The sequence below is a fragment of the Rhyacophila brunnea genome, unplaced genomic scaffold, assembly GCF_057557595.1.
Source record: "Rhyacophila brunnea isolate RB1 unplaced genomic scaffold, BYU_Rbru_1.0 scaffold_5, whole genome shotgun sequence".
Classification (NCBI taxonomy): domain Eukaryota; kingdom Metazoa; phylum Arthropoda; class Insecta; order Trichoptera; family Rhyacophilidae; genus Rhyacophila; species Rhyacophila brunnea.
In genome coordinates this window covers 633,511-651,931 of record NW_028233170.1, presented here as the reverse complement: position 1 = coordinate 651,931, position 18,421 = coordinate 633,511, and the positions used below count along the sequence as shown (strand labels likewise).

General features: G+C 32.6%; 1 long non-coding RNA gene across 1 annotated transcript in view; it reads right to left on the bottom strand.

The window, feature by feature from the left end:
* The window catches only part of LOC147065867 (uncharacterized), a 135,267-nt gene that overhangs the window by 93,971 nt on the left and 22,875 nt on the right, over positions 1 to 18,421 (bottom strand). Inside the window, exon 2 of the long non-coding RNA XR_015071620.1 lies at positions 8,646 to 8,857. This is a non-coding gene — a long non-coding RNA (uncharacterized LOC147065867). The remainder of the gene's footprint in view (positions 1 to 8,645; positions 8,858 to 18,421) is intronic.

Below are 18,421 nucleotides of genomic sequence, written 5' to 3'. Positions count from 1 at the left end.
TTCACTCTGTAAACGTAGAGGTAGGTACATATACTTCGCTTTGGACCAAACATGGTAGTAAACTTTTTTTGCTTTAATGAATAATTATAATATATTCTACGAAAGTTAATGATGTATTAGAAGACCCTTGGAAGACCGTTATATTTTATTGAATACTACAGTTTGGTGTATGGAGTTAATATAAAATTAATGAAGAAATATGTAAATAGGCCAAATTGAAAAAATAAAAAGCAGACAAAAACATCATAATTTCGTATTTTTTCACATATTTTTATAAAATAAACGAAGCAAATATATTTACAAGCTTATAATTAAAAAGATCGTTCACCTGGGGGGAAATAAGGTTAGATACAAAAAAAATGTGGCCATGAATTTCTTATTCACCTTGATTTCGCCGAGCTAGCAACATTACCTGGATTTTCATTAAGTTTTTTACGCATTTTTGCTTGTCGCTGGCCAAACCATGCTCGCCTCGATAGTTTTAGTAGGTAATAATATGACCTACATACTAATATTGATTTAGCATTATTTTTTTGTGCAAGAAATAAAATTGCTCCGAGAAATCGATTCGGCCGGACATCTTATTTGCTGGACAGCTTATTTACACGCATAATATAATAGTATGTTTATTAATTAATTACGTCGATTGGCATATAATTAAACTATTAGTCACTTCACGACATATTCTAATGATTAGTATAATAGGCTTCGTCTTTAATAATTACTGAATTGATAGACGTGCGATTGATTGAATTCAATTATTGCATTATCATCTTCGTTTCTATGACAAAGCCTATTCAGTGCCGTACCCAGATAGTTTCCACTAAAAACAGATTCACACCCTTATTTAAAAAAAAACTATTGATATTTAACAAAATTAAAAATCAATATGAAAATATTCGACCAAGTCTGATTTTAATAGGATCATAATATGGACATGTGTGGAGTTTTGTATTAACAGATTTTGTTTTTACGAGAAATGAATGTTAGCCACTTGCTCAACCTATTAGGTCCATACTCTGACTCGTATACAAATTAAAAAATATGTGTACTTGCCAGGCCCAGGATTCGAACCTGGGACCCACGACGTTATAGGCCGACTGTATTACAAAACAATAATTTTTATCTGTTTTGTTTCACCACAAACACAGATTGGACTATCTCCTTTATAATTTATTTTATTTAAATCAAGCTTACAACCAATTGAATTAGTTTTAGGCATTTCTTAATAATGCAGTAACCATATATTGAAAAAATAAATGTAAAAAACTTTGAGTAATTCAAATTACTGAGTGAATTCTAATTGATTTGAGTTTTGTACTATTCCATTTGAGTCATTTTTTACGACCCGGTTTTCCCCTTTTGGCATATTCAGGTACTATGCGCACTCACCAATGGTAAATACAATACAACGAATACAGTCAATATTCTTTATAAGAAATGAAAATATAATTAATATTAAATTCTACAGGTTTTTTTAAAAAGGTTTGTCGATAGCTATTTCGGTTGTAACACCATTATCAAGACTTAGTCTATCGACAAACCTTTTTAAAAAAACCTGTAGAATTTAATATTAATTATATTTTCATTTCTTGTAAAATGGAATTCTACCAAGTAAATGCTAACTCAATTAATAAATATTCTTTATATAAAAATTTAATATAATACAATAATATAAAAACCTTATCACCTAATTAAAGGAACAGGTAGAGAAACATTTTTTTCCGTTGTGTTATGTATTATTGTTTTATATTCATATTTTGTAGATTATTAATTTGCATATATTAATTAGTATTAATTTTATATATTGAGTATTTTATCTGCGGTCAATTTAACAATAATTATCAAACATAAAGGAGAAATTTTATCAGTGACTTACAGCGATCTTTTAAAAATACATTTACGCATACACGCAAACATTGAAACCATACATTTATATTTTAAAAAAATATAAAAGATTTTTTTAAATACAGTTTCGCTCCTATAACGATCATTTGCATGTCCACAGATTGGAGGTTATATTTGGTAATTTGTTTACGAGGCATGGTTTTTTAGCCAACGGCCTATTATTATAAAATTTAAATAAAAACATGCGTTTTTACTATCCACATCTTTAGAGAGATGGCAACTCAACTATCAATAATGTGGACGATAAAAAGAAGATACTTATATCATATAAAAATATAATGAAAAATAATTACAAGTTAAAAAGAACTTTTTATATACCACGTTTTTAAATTCCTCACTCTGTTGAATCATATAAACTGGACAATTCTATGTATTAATAAATACTTTTTTTTGTACTTGATAGAAATGCTGAATAAATATTATAGAATACTGAAATGTCATTTTGATATTTCATATTGATTTCCATAGTAACGCGCGTATATATTAATAATTTAATTGCTAGGACCCCCTTAGCAACCAATAATAGTGAGTAGTAAATATTACTTTTAACGAAATTTTTCCGAAACATACAAAACAGAATTAACTGAAAATGAATTCAATTCTGCTTAAAGATGGCCAAAAGTATTAAAAGAATGCATTGCCGTCGTGTTCTGATATATTCTAAAAGTTTCAAATGTCTAGCTAATCGGGATATTAGTTAACAATCTTCAATCGTCCAATACAAATCTTGGACAAACAATAAAAAATTTGTACTGGACACACAATAAAAAATCTTTACCGGACAAACAAGAATACGAGCTAATAAAAACGTGGTAATAAGAATACTCACAAAGGCTTTATATCGAGTTAATTAAATAGACCCTACTTTATGAATAATAATAAGTGTTATGTTATTTTAAATACGTTGAGAAAATAGCTGGCCTCGAAAACAAAACCATTACCGATTTTTATGGGTCAAAATAACCTTGCCTTGACAAAAACCTATCAATAAAGTTCTGCGTTATGGTACAGCCGTGAAGTATTACCTACTCATTTAAAAGCACTTTGTTCTCTCTCTATATAAACCAATTAAGTTAATATAGTAAGTTTTTATTATTTAAAACGTGAAACCAGTACGAAACTGTCTAGATTCTAGAACGCCTATGTATTCATTATCTATCCTCTGTCGATAGCTTAATCACATAGTTTCACCATTAATTTGTGGCGTACTGTGGCGATCGGTTGGGAGGTAGTACGGGTCGGTCCATTGCACAGTTAGTGGTGGTTCTTGTTACCAGTAAGCGCGTCGGATTCTGTACTATGCCATGCCGGCTTACCGACGCCGGGATGCGGCGCTCTGGGATGCCGGGCGTCGCGACGGTTCACCGCGCTTCGCTACAAGAGAAAATAATATGTCACGATTGCACTAGGGCAAAAACTCGTGAATGTAACTGGACGGTGTATTATGCATTTATTTTAATTTATAAAAACCAGAATTTTAATAACATCTACTAACCAACATTTCACATTATAGGTATATTATTGTATGTGTGCATCGACAATTAGCATGGATTTAAATATTTTCAAAATCATATCATTATTTAATTAAATTATAAATATCGCTGAAGTAAACTGGCATAGAGCGATTTTGACATTTGAATAATATTTTCAAAAGTGACTTCCCACTATGTCTTAAGCGTTAAATGCTCAACCAATGTGTGTTACCTGTAGCATAACGTGGAAAGACCACAAAATAAACCAATGCTTAAGGAGGCAGACTAGAGTACGCGAAGTAATATAGATCGCTAAACAGATGAAATGGCAATGGGCTCGACATGTCGTTCAGTGTTTCCCAAGGGATAACCACAAGAATATCCGATAGACTAACTCATAAAATTTGGTGGATGTGCGTGGCAGTGAAGAAATAGGGACCGAGAAGAATGAAAGGAGTTAGGGGAGGCCTTCATACAGTAGTGGATCGACCCCGGCTGATGATGATAAAATATATTGTACAATTGAGATATATTCTCAACGCATTTACTTATATTAAGTATAGGTTGATTTTAAGTAGGTTGAAAAAGATAATTTTTTATTTTGATAATCAGTCAATGACAGTCAGTGAAACAAATCAATATATAATTGTAAATAAACACAGGGTCCATTACACAGTATAATGTATATAATATCAATGCGTTGCTATTTCATGAAAAACTAAGCCAAATAACAACTCTGCACAGCACAAGCTTTAGCAATGTTTCGCATTGGAAACGCATGACAAGGCAACCGAGATTTCGGCGAGCGATCGTGCGGGCCAGTTCAACATTATCTCACATGCGATATACAAATTCGCCCATCTGTCTGTCTGTTTGTCTGTCTATCTGTCTGGCCGTCGTTTAACGTTTCCATTATGGTACTACGTGCTACATTCATTGTATGACACCGTGTGTTATGGGCATTTTTTTTAAATTATATGTACTCAGATCAGTCAGACCGTCTTTTTAAAAATACTTATCTCTATAGCTCAGTGGTTAAAATACTTTCCCAGAAAGTAAACTATGTGTGGTCGATTTTCTGTCGGCCCAGGGATTTTTATATAACTTTCCAAATAAAAAATGTTTATGAGGCATTTTCAAGTAATTTACTACTATCGATATAGATAAAACTTTTGATAAAATAGTGAGCATTTTAGGAGAAGTAGTAAAAATTATAAAAGACTTAGAAAGCATCGATAAAAATAAGCGAATTCTCGACCGAATACTTTAGATTCAAACACATGAATTTTCCAAACGCAAGTTTCAAAACCCATGGCTTCAGAAACGTCCATCCTACCACTTACCTACTGTGAATACATACGTAATGTGAACAAAATAACAGAACGCTCAAAACTTTTGAAATGTGCTGCAAATTTTCATTTATTTACGGAAAATTACTAAACATTTTAAAAACGTGAAATGCACTTTAAAATGCATTTTAAAATCGGACATAATATCTGTACCTCAGAGGCAGACGGATGCAAATCCAAATACCCAATTGTTCAGGAGAGCCAAAAAACATATATATTAAACGAATTTATTTTAAACGAATACTCATAACTTCTAAGAAAATATACATAGAATGATCATTATTTTTTTTATTCTAATTCAATTAAAGTACTTCTGGAATATGTAAGAAAGGAATAAATATAATACAATTTTATATGTAAAAAAAAATTAAATTAAAAACGTAGTGTGGATTTGCATCCTTCTGCCTCTAAAGATATTTTGTTAATGTGGATTTGTATCTTATTTGCCTAACCAAAATAAAACAATTTATAAGTTAAAAAAATTTATAGGTATAAATATAACAAAGCAAAACACATTTTTTTTTTAATTTTTATTATGTCATCATCATCATCACCAGCCTGAATCTATTCACTGCTGGATGAAGGCCTCGCTAATCTCCAAGCTGATTCCACTTCTCTCGTTCCTGTGCGTTACGTTGCCAAGTTTTTCCGCAGAACTTTATCATTTCATCGATCCAGCAGCCTCTAGGTCTACCTTGTGGATATTTTTTACCTCTTGGATATACCACTGGATGACTAAATTTGTCCAACGATTGTCCTTTCTTCGAGCCATGTTCCAGCCCATTTCCATTTGAGGTTTTTAGCAAACTCTATCACATCATTAATCCTTGTCTGTTCCTTTATCCACTCATTCCTTTTTTTTGTCCTTTTGCGTTATGCCCAGCATGCACCTTTCCATACCACGTTCTGCTACTCTAAGTTTCTGGATCTCTCTTTTACTTAGGGTCAATGTTTCACACGCATGTGATTACGGGAAGTACACACAGGTTAAACACTTTGGACTTTAAGCACAGTGGGAGCTCATTTTTGAAGAAATTATTCAGGCGGCCAAAAGCACTCCAGCCTAGCTTTACTCTGCGAACAATTTCATCAAATATACATCCATCTATAGACACTTATTGTGCCAGATAGATGTAGTTTTTTACCTATTCGAGCTGAATGCCATTGATGAGGATCTCTTTTTGGCCCGCAAAGCAGTTTAATACGACTTTATTCTTTGATACATTTATTTTCAAGCCTACTTTGTTGCTTCATCCTGCGAGTTACTGCATTCTGCTTTGGAGGCCTTATGAGTCTTGCAAACTACTATTTATTGTTATTGGCAAAGCGTAAATGACTCACGTATTCTCCATTTATGGGGACCCGTGTTATTCCAGTCAAGTTGTCTAAATAAGTCTTCAAATGTAGATGTAAATAGTTTTGGTGAGATTGTATCACCTTGTCGGACTCCTTTGCTGATACGAAATGCGCGATGGTTTATGGAGATGTTGTTGCGCTACTGTATATATTATTGAAAATATTTATATAGCGCCCGGGGATTCCTCGATTTCTGAGTGCATTGAGTATTGAAAATTTCTTTATGGAATCGAACGCTTTCTCATAGTCTATAAAACCCACGGATAGCGGCAGCTTGTATTCCTGTTACCGCTCTGATTTCTCTGATGACTTAGATAATATGGTCCATAGTGCTGTATCCTCCTCTAAAGCTTGTTCTCCTGGCTGGTTCTCGTTTAGTACATATTGCAGACGGTTTAAGAGAATTTTATCTTAGTGGATTATTGGATTTGCATCCTTCTGCCTCTAAGGTAGGTATTGCACCTGCATCTTTATTCGATGCATATCTTGTACTAGGACTTTCATCTCTCTGCCACTAATAGATAAAGCCTTTAGCATGACGATTCTTAAAAAAACTCATTTTCCCCAAAAACGGAGTTGCATCCGTCTGCCTCTGAGGTACAGATATTATGATTGTATTTATTTTCTTAATAATATGCATTGAAATTACATAGGTTACACCAGGGTTGAGGAACCTGCGGCTCTCTGATTCTTTTATGTTTACTCATCAGCATCAGAAAAACATTCTGTTTGAAACTTATTTTTTGTTGCAAAGTGTCACTAAATTAACTATATTTGTGCAAATGCAACAAGGTATCATTAGTTTCGTAACATACTGAGATTGAATGTTGAGATATTCAGTGTGGATTTGCCATATCATTCTAAAGCGTATTAACAATCTCAGCGCCAGGTGTAAAATTTTGTCATTGCGAGAAGAGATAGTTAAAATTAATGAAGAATGGAATCATAAAAGTCAAAAAAACATTCCCATAGTAATGTTGCATTTTTTATTACAGCATTTTCAATTAAAACAACTTGAAAATATCCTTGCAAGTATAATGATATGTTGCAAAAACTGCAAGTATTTCGAAAAAAAAAATATTTTTAGCACTTTTCAAATGGAAATTACGGATGAATATTTTTCCAGTTGGAAAATCAATTTATGATTTCAGTTTTAAGCCTCACCTAGTTGATATCATCAAACCACATAAATAACTACAGATAAAATTGATTGAGCTCTCAGTATATGGTTTATTAAAGTCATTGTTAAAAATCCAATTGAAATATGGAAAAATGGTGTAGATAACTCTGGCTTGAAAATTTTGATTCACTTTAAAAGTAACAAATACCTACCTAGTTTTCATTACATTGTTTTAATTTACAAACTAATGTACATCATTAATGTACGTATCTATACTTGAAGTTTCTTTAACGTGACCTTATTTGATACATATAAATATATGCGAAATTCCAAAATGAAAAGGTTCACCACTCCCTGGTGACACAAATACGCGTTTTGATTTAATAGTAATTCGACCAATGTGATGATATTGTATAATATAGTACAGATAATGAATGACCACTCTGCGAAGAATACACAGTTAAAAATGTGATGTTTAACCCACAAACTGGTTCCAATTGTCGTAAAGATTTTATCTCTGCTATTTTATTGCATTCTTGTATAATATGACTATAAGTTGACTTTAACGATCAACATTTTCTCTAGTTATTAAATTGTAATCGGGGCAAGTTCTGAAAGCCGCAAATAAGTAAAAACTAAGTATACCGTGTAAATCTACTTGAATAAACACCGAGATAGTACCATATTATTATCTTAAACTTTCTCTTTAAAAGATTTAATTATGTATAATTTATTTGTCACTGTATATGATACTGTAGATTTTTCGATTGTAGGAATCAAATTCAAGAATATCATTCATGATTAAAGTTTTTTTTATTAAGTTAGGACTGGATAAAAGCTATATAGCAGGCAGAAAACCAGGAAAGCGAACACTTAAATACTGAGGACTAATGGCCGTGTCTTTATGTCATAGTATTCACCTGAACTCCACGCGAACGCGTTAGTTAATGTTGAAATGTGGAAGCTCCACAGCTATCTCGAGAGCTTTAAATATGTAGGTATTAATTCTTTAAAATACCGAAGTGTATCGAACGCATCTTTGGTCTGTGGTAAATTTATCATTGGTTCAAAAATTGGTAATTAAGAAACATGTGGGTATACAGTATTACTAAATTTTGTACGCTCTTTCGTTTAGTCAATCCAAAACATTTAAATAATTATATATTTGATAATAAGTTTTATAAAAATTACCATTAAAGTTTCATTTTTCGGTTTACAGAGATAAATTAATGATTGAAACTCCTCTAATAAAAAATGTCATTGTTACTTAACATAACTTTACCAAAGACTGCAACCTACTGTGAAAAACTTTAAATTCAAACACTCGTTTCATTATTTTTAACTAAGTGTGACTGCATACTTTTCTATCGTCTCCCGTATGAAATTTGATGCGATGAACGGTATAAAGGATAAGACTTATAAATGAATAATTGGACTCACCACCATCGGCATAAGTCTCGGAGCCGTATCCGTCTTGCAGGCCATTGGCCCAGGTTCCTTCATACTTGGCATTGCTAGTGGCGCTCTGTCTGACGCCGTACCTGCCCTTGAACCCCTGTGTCCACTCCCCTCTGTATAACCAGCGACCTCTGGCTTCCACGCCGAGGCCGTGTCTTTTTCCATTCTGCCACTGGCCCTCGAATGAGCTTCCACTGCAATAAAAAAGAAATTAAGTTAAGCTAAACCATAAAATCGTCTAATATCGTAGAAAACAGTTTAAATTCAATAAAAGGTAATCAGGGTGGATTCATGTACAATTGACCACCATTGAGATAAACTTGCAAGAGCATAAGAGAAAGATGGGCTTTTTTAATAAAGTCAAATTTAAAAATAAATAGAAGTATATCTTTGACTAAAAAAATATATTTTTAAATACGTATTGATCAATTAAAACACTAAAATGTAAATTATCAATACTATTCTTAAATTGCAAGCTTCATGTTTTTCCGTTGAGTGCCTCTGTTAAATATACTACTATTTACTATATATTATTAATTAAATATAATAGTGTCTTTCGTTGATTAAAATAAAAAACAATATATTCATCATCAAGATCTTATGACTTCGTTTATCAATCTGGTTTTAGGCGACCTTGTGGACGTTTAGTACCCCTTGGGGATCACTGTGTGACAGCATTTTTCCAGAGGTTGTCCACTCGCCAAGCAATATGTCCAGTACATTGCCATTTCATCTGCTCGATGCTATGCCCAACGTGCACCTTTCCATGCTACGTTGCGTTACTCGTAATTCTTGAATTTATTTTACATTAAGATTCCATGTTTCACACTCATACGTGAGCGCAGGTAGCACACAGTTAACAGAATTGACGAAACGGATGTATTTTATTTTTAATAATTGGTTAATGTCTTGAAATTGATAATATCTGACATAAATTATTACATCGCACCCAAATTTATATTCAAATAATATGCGTCATTCGGTGCAATATCTTCCCTACAAATATTTGTTAAAAATGACTCTTAATATACCTCCAAATTTTGAGTGTGATTGATTTATGTGACAGATAATCTCTCTCTGGTACATCTCTCCTGTGGATATATACTATAATATGAAAATAGATTTCAAAATATTTACGACGTATATACGCATTGACTGGGAAATTGATCCATTTCCGACATTTATTAACGCGTACGATTGATTAGTACCTACTCGTAATCGACGTCGAAACTGCGTCATATTTTATCCGTGGAAATTCTTTTAGCTATAATAAGAAATCTACCATATAATAAATTGTTTAAATCTAAGTAAACTCTGATAGAAAATGCTTTCCCAGCGCCGAAAAAAAATCAACTTAATTTCGTACAGTTTTATTATTTTATACGAGCTGAGCGTTGATATTTCGAGAGAATTAGATAATTAAATATTATGTATTTTACAACGTTTTTATTAGGTCGTATTCTTATTTGTCCGGTGGTTGTTTATCCAGTACAAATCTTGCAATCGATTTTTAACTAACTTCCCGACTAGCTAGACATTTGAAACTTTTAGAATATATCAGAACACGATGCCAGTGCATTCTTTTAATACTTTTAGCCATCTTTAAGTAGAATTGAATTCATTTTCAGTTAATTCTGTTTTGTATGAAAAGTTATTTCGGAAGAAATCCGTAAAAAGTAAAACACTATTATTGGTTGCTATGGATCTGGGATCCTAGCAACTAAATTATTAATATATACGTGCGTTACTATGGAAATCAATATGAAATGTAAAAATGACATTTCAGTATTCTATATTTATTCAGTATTTCTATCAAGTACAATTTTTTTGATCGTTTAAGCTAGTCAAGTCAAAGTTATATGATTCAACAGAAAATTTAAAAACGTTGTATATAAAAAGTTCTTTTTATCTTGTAATTATGTAATAATATGTTTACAAACGACGCATGCACTTTAGAATAACAATTCGTATTGTTTAGTGAAAAATGATAAAGTTAACAGAAGATAATCTAACACATACAATTTATTCAATGTAGCACTTGAGTGCATGAACGGAGGTATTGTACATTTCAATAGACGAACTATTAGAAATATAGTCATAGAAGTGACTTCCAGAAATATAATTATAATTAGCATTGGAAGACGTACATATTAGGAATAATGTATGATGGATGTAAAAATCAGTTTATAATATTTAAATGAACTCTCAATAATATTTACAAGAAATGCTCCATATACCTACATCTATATTAAAAAGTTGGCATCTACTTTTCTATGGTAGACTGTAGTAAATATCTTTACAAAGCTTCTAACGAGATCAACTCAGTTAAGTTATTATCTACATTGTATTAGTTTGTATAGAATGTCTTTGGCCCCGTCTGGAACGAGATATCAAACTCGGTCCGACTGAGAGTGACCCGCCCCGCCCCGCTGAGCTTTTCCCGCGTTCCCCTCTCGCGAAAGCTCCGCTGACGATCTGATATTTACGTCCAAGCTTTCTATTTTAAAATGCGCCGCCCTCAAGACAAATCTACTTTCTCATTATGTAAAACGCCTCGAAATGTTTAACGCTAGCCGTCAAAAGTCAACGCGCGATGTGTGCGCGAAACTGTCATTCATGACGTCACAAAGAATTAGCAAATTTGATTGGATCGCTCGCAAAGAAACGTAATTTAAAGAGCCACGTCATTAGTACCCATTGGCTATTAATTACTATTCGTCTAGCCCTAAAACGGTTATCAACTATCTGAGATACATGTTCAATGCATTGGCAATTCATCACCTTTGGCGACCTCTGTAGAAATCGCGTATTATTATCTGCCTGCTTATCCATTGGTTTGATTTGTTTCCAGTATGATGCGGATTATGCCAGATTTCCATGGCGCGTTGTTACACTCTTTATTTTTTACAGAGCGTTGGAGCGGAGCTCGGAGCAGGAGCACGGAGCACTGGAGCAATGAGATTTTACCGGGAGCAGGAGCGAAGCCGGAGCACCAAAAATGTGTCGTGCTCCACTGCTCCGGTTGTTTTTTTTATTATAAAATTTTCGTCCTAAAGTCTAATGAAAATAATAGATATAGGTATTTTGACACTTTGCAACACTGGAATTATTTGAAATATGGCAACACTACCGAGTGATAAATAACCTCACTTTTTTGACTGAAGAGGCAACTAATGAGAGACGATTTGCTGCCGGTAATTTTATTTAATAGAATTAATAATGAAAATGACTATTATTTTAACATTTGTATACATATAATCTTCATATCATATAAGAGTCATATAAGAGTCGCACAGCGAGGCATGGAGAGGTGTATGTTGGGTATCACGCGAAAGGACCGTAAGAGAAATGAATGGGTTAGGAAGCAGACAGGAGTACGCGATGTAATAGACGTTGCCAAACAGCTGAAATGGAATTGGGCAGGGTACATTGCTCGCCGAAAGGACGGCCGCTGGACAAATGCCGTCATCCAGTGATACCCAAGGCGCACAAAACGGCCACAGGGTCACCCTAAAAGCCGCTGGATTGTAGAACTGGTAAAGTTCGGCGGAAATACGTGGCAGCGAACGACACAGGATCGAGAGAGTTGGAAGAAGCTTGGGGAGGCCTTCATCCAGCAGTGGATTGACCCGGCTGATGATGATACATATAATACGTATTAAAACTTTTTACCCGGAGCGGAGCAGACTATGGAGCGGAGCTGGAGCAAGTATTAGGTCCCGGAGCAGAGCTGGAGCGGAGCAACTCAAAAAAGGGTCCTCTCCAACGCTCTGATTTTTTACGTTTAGGCTCCATGTTTCAAACACTGGTGGACTACAAACATACCACATAAGCGTGAAGTTCAATAGTTTTGACAAAAACTATGACGTAGTTATAACGACGCTGAGCGAGAGAAAATGTTAGGCTTCATGTAAGAGCGTTCAGAAATAATAATGGTACCAATAATAAAATGTATCCTATGTAATTCGTGCGCAGTAGAAAAATCGCAATCTGCGCAATTTCAAAGTTAAAGCTATACTTCAGCTGGGGCACGGTCTAAAACGATTGTGACTACGCCACGCGAAGATTGTGCAAATGACGCGTGCAGAACAAAACATAATTTGTCATAAAAAGTCAACATGCGTCCATTTAATGTTATGTTTATTGTTCTATTACTAATAATAATAATAATATATTCATTGACATGTTTTCTTTTTCAAGTAAATGGGTAACGTTTTTTAGTCATCTTTACACGATTTAATAATCAATTCCCCCGTCGCCATCACAAACCAAATTGACGTGTTCACAGCTCGACTTTCGCTATCCGATTGCCAGCCAGTCCGAAATTTCGTCGCACCTATAGTTGAAAATTATTTGCCGTATCACTGAAGTACCGTCTTAAGTTGTTCCACTATAGTACCACCTATTATAAAATAAATAATGTAGAGTTTATTAATATCAAATCATACTGTGTTTCAACGATACTTATATTTGTATTTTACGTACACTTAAACGTCATTTTCCCAGTAACTGTTTCATTATTCTAGATACATAATTATTCAATATTATATTACGTACTTATTGATTTTATAATTTCGTGGTATAATAATACTGAACACAAAGCTAAATTGGACTTGACTATCCTCAACAAAAATCGATGAAATAGAAAACTTTCAAACAAACTTTAAAGTACATTTAAATTTCATTTTAATAACATAATTTATAAAGCTTTTGACATCATATAATAAACGATAAACTTCAACGTTGCCTGTTATCGTGTTCAATTTTCTACAATTTGCATGCCAGAACATTAAGTTATAAACATTTGGAAGGATAATTAAATAATTAATAAATACTCGTTGATGTATTTTATTTTAAAATAATTTTCACTCCAGTCATAAAATCATTAGGTTTCGCTTTTTTTCATTAGGCTTGCATCATCGTTGTAGATGGCACCCATTTCAGCATACGATTGGTCCACTTCCATATCAATCAAAATAGTCCTCCCCGGTATCTTTAATCTTAATTCTTAAATCTTGTGAATTATTCGTTGAATAAAAGAAATAATTAATTAAAGATTATTAGCAAGTTCGAGTAAGTTCCATCATAAAATATTGGAGAGATCCGAGACGTCAGTTAGTAATTAAAGTAGTAGGTACCTACTTTGATTTAATAAACAAAAAACGATTGCCAATAGTAGCTTGATTTAGAAGAGCGCTGATGAGCAGGTATTAAAGGCCATTAATTAAAGTTTGTCGTAATTAGTATGTCACCTTGTAGCATAGTGGACAATGCGCACGGGGCGTAAACCCAAGAGATGGAGGTTCGTTTCCTGCCGGGGGTCTACACTTTTTTCAAAAAGATTTTTTCTATTGGTTATAATGTATTTTCTCAGAAGTGTTTTTCAAAATTATGTATGTTCAACATAAATATATTTTTATGTAATTCTTAAAACCTGTCATAAAATATTCAGAAGATATTATTAAGATGAACCAAACTGACATGAAACGCATTTGGGCGCCTGAATAGTTACTTTAAAAGTGACCTCCCATTGTGTCTTATGCACAAAGTGTTCAACCAATGTGTGCTTCCAGCGGTCACTTATGCGTGTGAAGCATGATCTCCTACTCTAAGAGAGAATTACGATTGGTGCAATTTGGACAACCGCTGGACAAATGCCATCATACAGTGGTGCTCAAGGGACACTAAACGCCCACATTGACGTCCTAAAACCCGCTGGATAGAAAAACTCAAAAATTGTACTGGATGTACGTGGCAGCGACGAACTAGTGACTGAGAAGTGTGGAGGGACCTATGCGGAGGCCTTCATCCAGAATGGAATTAATCCCGGTTGACGATAATGATAGGTATTATTAAAGAAACGTTATACACTGTCGAATATGCTTGGCTCAAATCTCTGATGGCTTCAAATAAAGTGCTGATTCATTTCTGTGACGTTTCACTGCGGTTAAAATAGATTATTTAATGCGGTCTACGTATCATTGGAGCACAGCCTGCAACAATCAAATAATGAAATTATTGATATCAATGAATGCAAGATTAATAAGCTCATCGAGTATTTACTCTGTAATAATCCAATGTGACATCCTTTCCGCGTATCATAATCTAAATCAAATATGTGCATATCACAATATGAACAATATTGTTAGGCAAATACAATTATATTGCAGATAAACGGACGGGTTCATGCGCTTACTACATTATGCATTCAATTCGTTCGAATTCCCATTTGACACTTCAACTAGTAGGTTATACTAACATTTTCTTTATTTTTTTTGAGAAATCTGTGTTATTTCGTAAATTAGCAACATCTTATTATTATGACCTTATTGAAAGCATCAATAGGGTATTATACATTCACACCAACGTTGGCCGCGCGGCTTAAACGTCGGCCTATAGCGTCGTGCGACCCAGGTTCAAATCATGGGTTTGACAAGTACACATATTGTTTTTCAATGTGTGTATGAGTCAGAGTATAGACCTAATAGGTTGAGCAAATGGCTGACATCCATTTCTCGTAAAAACAAAATCTATTAACACAAACCTCCACTCTCTGGAGGCCCATATGATCATATTTATATATCATACATTTTATATATCAAGATTATATAAATGCTTATTGATGTGAATAGTATTAGTTTCCAAAGCGGTGCATGCGGTTAATTAGTTAATTGTATCGTTAACTGACTTATTATATTATTTAAAATTCTATTCTTAACAAATAATGCCAAGTACCTATATCAAAATGTGTCTCAAAAAGGTGATTATAATATTCAAATTCAAATTCTAAATATTATGTTGTGACTTTTAATATTAACGTTTAAAATATGTGAACATAAAATCTATTCTGTCACTTTTGACACGTCGTAACATATCCGTATAAACTGTTATTACTCGTAAATGTCAAAAAGTTATCTATAGAATGTCACAATACTTAGCCTAATTAAATAATTTAATGAATAAATTAGGCGGGAAACAATAATATATTAGGCGGGGAAACAGAACAACGAGTGAATACAATAAACGAAAGCTTTCAAAATGTTTGACCAGTTCGCCGAAGGATTCCAATCACAGACAAATTCACTGTCAACTATAATATTATATTTTAACTAATTGATTGTGCTAAAATCATTTCTAACTATTTGAAAAAATATATTATTTATTATTATTGATTTTAAATTGAATAATAATATTTATTAAACTATTTTAGACGACTTTTCTACAATTTATAACAGAATTTCTCAGTGAAAAACCAATGTATATGCGTTGACGCCCAAAAGTTGGTTTCGGGCTCCCATATTGCCGTTTCTCACGCGATCTACTCCATTATGAATAAGTACCAGGTAAACGGATTACTTATACACTTTTGCTTGATAATAGTATGCCTACCAATACAGTAATCGATTTTTTACTGATAGCTTTTACCAATAATGCTGGTTACGCAATAAATCAATTATTTTCAGACATCGCGGAATTAAACCTAACATAAAAATTACCTAACTACTACTTACTAATCATATAATAAAATGATACAGCAACGTGTGCCGAAGTTTGTAGTAGTACCTAATGTTTGTAACATACTAGTACTGAAAAAAACATACTAGTACTATTGAAAATCAACTACACACGCGGCATAACTTGATTGATTAGTGATTACACATAATATGTGTATAATTCTGCGTTAACATTATATAGTTTTCGAGCACGGGGACAATTAACTGTATGGTCTGTAGTAACACCGGCGTTGAGAAATAGAAAGTAAATTATTCTCACAATCAAATCAGTCGATATCAAAACTTTTAATCAAGCAGTTCACAAATAATGTCCATATAGAATAATCATTTAACGCATACTATGTTTGTCTGAAATAAACAAAACTACCAACATAATAAAGCCATACCATCACGTAATGTTAAACTAGACATTAAACACTAAAACAACTTAAAACTGTAATATTACAGTATTTCAAAAAGATTCCTGTCAGCTATATTCGATATGAAAGTTAATAAACAAAAAATAACTTTCATTAACGTATGTCCAAATATAATATATTATGCAAGATCTTTGGTGTGCTCAGATTCACAAGCTCAATAAAAACGTGTTACCTTATCACTACAGTAATCACAATCACTGGAATCAGCTCGTTTTTACCACAAATAACGTGGATTGGAATATCTCATTTAGAATTCTGAATAATGCAGCAAAATTAAGGACCCACATGCTCAACGTAGGTCAAAATGGATCTTTTATGGTATTTTCAGAGCATAACCCTGGACATTCCTTAAACGTTGTAGATAATAAATTTATATCATTTTGAAGCCTTATTATCCTTTATGTTTATTTTAAACATTTGATGACTGCACAAAGTATTTTTATTACATAAATTAGTATTCTTTTAAACCTCTCACTATAATGTTTTAGAATATAGTAATATTTTTTGTAGTTATATTGTTATATTGTGTTGTAACGTTGTAGATTATCTACAACGTTTAAGGAATGTCCAGGGTTATGCTCTGAAAATACCATAAAAGCTCCATTTTGACCTATGCTGAGTATGTGGACCGTTAAGGTAAAAAGATATTGTAAAAAAGTCACAAAATTTTCAAATGACTATTAACATAGTTTACGATGGTTAAATTCACGTGAACCGATAGTTTTGAGATATATACCGTTTTATCAAAAAATATTTTCATTAATTACGTGCTTATAAAACTTTTCTTTTGAGTAATTATCTATACCAAATAAGATAATGAAGTAAAAAGATAAAAGAGTTTATTATATTTTACAATTATTTCAAACGGACCTGGTCGCCTTGTTATGTGCTGTAAACAAATTATTGTTTTGTTTCAAAACACGAAACAACTTTTCACCCTATAATAAATATATTATCGTCTACATTATTTTTGTCTGTATGTGTGGTTGAGTTAAAACATTACTATTAATAACATTAATTTGAAGGTGAACTTATGCATAAAGTTCTTTAAACCGCACTTTACGTTGGGCGTACTTTGGGCATGAAAAGTAATACAAAAGTTCTGAATTTATGGAGATAAACTAACAATTCAATTAACTATTTTTTTTATTCAACGAATAATTTACAAGATTTAAGAATGTAACATTCTAATTATTGATTATACATACTTTTGAAAACACTCCTGTGTTTAATTAATTAAATAGTTATATCAATTAATAGTTAATTTAATAAGATCTTTTTCCATAACTGTTCTAAAACAGAGTATTGTAGAGATAGAATATGATTATACGTATTTTACGAAGAATGCTATATTTTGCAAGCTATTCTATTCATCCCATCTCCACTCGTCTAACAGTAGTCCTGATCAATATTTACTTTTTATTGGTCCACAAATATCATTCTAGAATAACTATCTTTAAATGTAAATGATTATATGAAATAATTTACGATAATGGCTTTTTTATTGTAGAAGATTTCGATAAAATAACTCAAAGAACTGCCTAAATAAGTACTTGGCGTGTTCTCATAATCTAAAAGGGGCAAGCTTGACTCAGTATTTTGTTCTGAAATATAATATAAATGACTGACAGCGTTCATATTATAATCAATAACAAATTATATTATTGAAGACTGTTAGTAATTTTATAATCGGTACAAATTTCATTAAATTTATACCTTTGTATACATATCAAGATGAAGTGTAATATACTTATAATAAACATACATAATTTGAAAACATCTCATACAAATTATACACATTAGAAAAAATCTTTTTAGAAAAAAA